The following is a 1,532-nucleotide window of genomic DNA, read 5'->3' as shown; positions in this document are numbered from 1 at the left end:
TATAGTTTGAATCACATTTCTACGTGCAGGTATGAGAGAGCTGGGTGACTCAGAAAAAAGGTGCAATTTTGTAGAAAAAAGGTGGGTTTCTGAAGAAAATTCCAATGCATTTCTAATGCATTATTTATTCCCAGTTTTTTGGAAATAACTTTGGGAAAAATTGGAATTTTAACACCAAAAGTCATAGCACCCCTTTCGGGATCAAGACGCACATTATGATGTATATATTACCGGGGTTTTCTCAAAGCTGCGGGACGAGTTACGCGCCGAAATTTGGCGGAAGAATAATAAACCCGAAACAGAATATTAATAGATGCCTCGGAGCTGAGCACCCGTGGCACTAATTATCATTAAAATTATTATTATTATAGATACCATGTTTTTTTTCTTTCAATTTTCTGTCTCACATAGATCAATCAAGATCTCATGCAGGGATCCCTTGAATTTGGGACGAATATAGATTGACATAATTTATAGTTTATATTTATATCATAGGTGTTTATATATTTTCTTTCTTAGTGTGAGGGAGCTGGGAGGCATCCCCCTCACTAACGTGTAAAACACACACACTGACTTTGTAAAGTTGGGCAAGCTTAAACAGGAAGTTAATTTCAACTAACCGCTCTCTCTTCGAGGTCTACTTCCTGGTCCGTGTTTCATGGCGTGTACACATGAGACTGCAGCTACAGCTGAAGCCAGTCATCTTGTTTGGCTGGACCAGGTGGTCAGAGAGGAGAGAGCGTTTGTTATGTGCCTCATGTATCCTGTATTAGGCTGTAGTCATGTTTATGTAAATAATGGCAATATTAAATTGTAAATATGTGTGTTAAAGGTAGTGGAGGTTGAGTGCCGTCCAGAGTAGAAGGAATCTCCACACAGCGAGGTGGCAGCATTGTGTGTCAGAGAGAGGGGGTCAGGTTATGTCGCCTCTGTGGAGTCTGCTGTGCAGGAAAAAGCTGCTTCTGTTTTCCACCATTTACCTGATTGTAAGATGTGTATCATGTTTTTGTAACCTCTGTGCACAAGGAAAGAAAAGAAAACTCAGAGCTCTGGAGCAAAAGAAAATACCTGTCGGATGCAGTTTTTCATCCATCACACCCTAAACCTTACAACTATATATTTATATATAGTTTATTTTAACATCCTTTATGCTGCCAAACTTGTTAGTGTCAAATCACTTGGTGGTAAAACATTTTCTATCTTGATGGGAGAAACGACAAGTTCACCATGACAACTTTACAATGTGATAATGTGACATGTTTTCAACTCTTCCAAAAGAAAGAAAGTAAATAAATACTGACTACTGACCAATTTCATATTGACCTGTCATTGAAAGGTTCTTGAGAAATTAGTTTATTTACTAAGTTCTCATAACTTGTCCTTGTGAAACTTCCTGTGTAGAAAGAACAGCTCAATACTTCAGTCTCAACCCTAACCCACCAATACAACTTTAAATATAGAGGTCCCTCCCTGAACAGCTTGAAATGAAATATTAAGCCACAGTAACAAATAACATTATTGAATTTGTTTAT

General features: G+C 37.9%; 1 protein-coding gene across 1 annotated transcript in view; it reads right to left on the bottom strand.

Annotated features, from left to right (window-relative positions):
• The window catches only part of LOC111668460 (uncharacterized), a 9,949-nt gene that overhangs the window by 6,946 nt on the left and 1,471 nt on the right, over positions 1-1,532 (bottom strand). The window lies entirely within an intron of this gene.

Source organism: Seriola lalandi, unplaced genomic scaffold (genome assembly GCF_002814215.2).
Source record: "Seriola lalandi dorsalis isolate HSWRI2012SDOR001 ecotype SW California unplaced genomic scaffold, Sedor1 jcf7180002054736, whole genome shotgun sequence".
NCBI lineage: Eukaryota > Metazoa > Chordata > Actinopteri > Carangiformes > Carangidae > Seriola > Seriola lalandi.
Note: the sequence above shows the minus strand (reverse complement) of the source record. Positions and strands in the feature narration are given on the sequence as shown.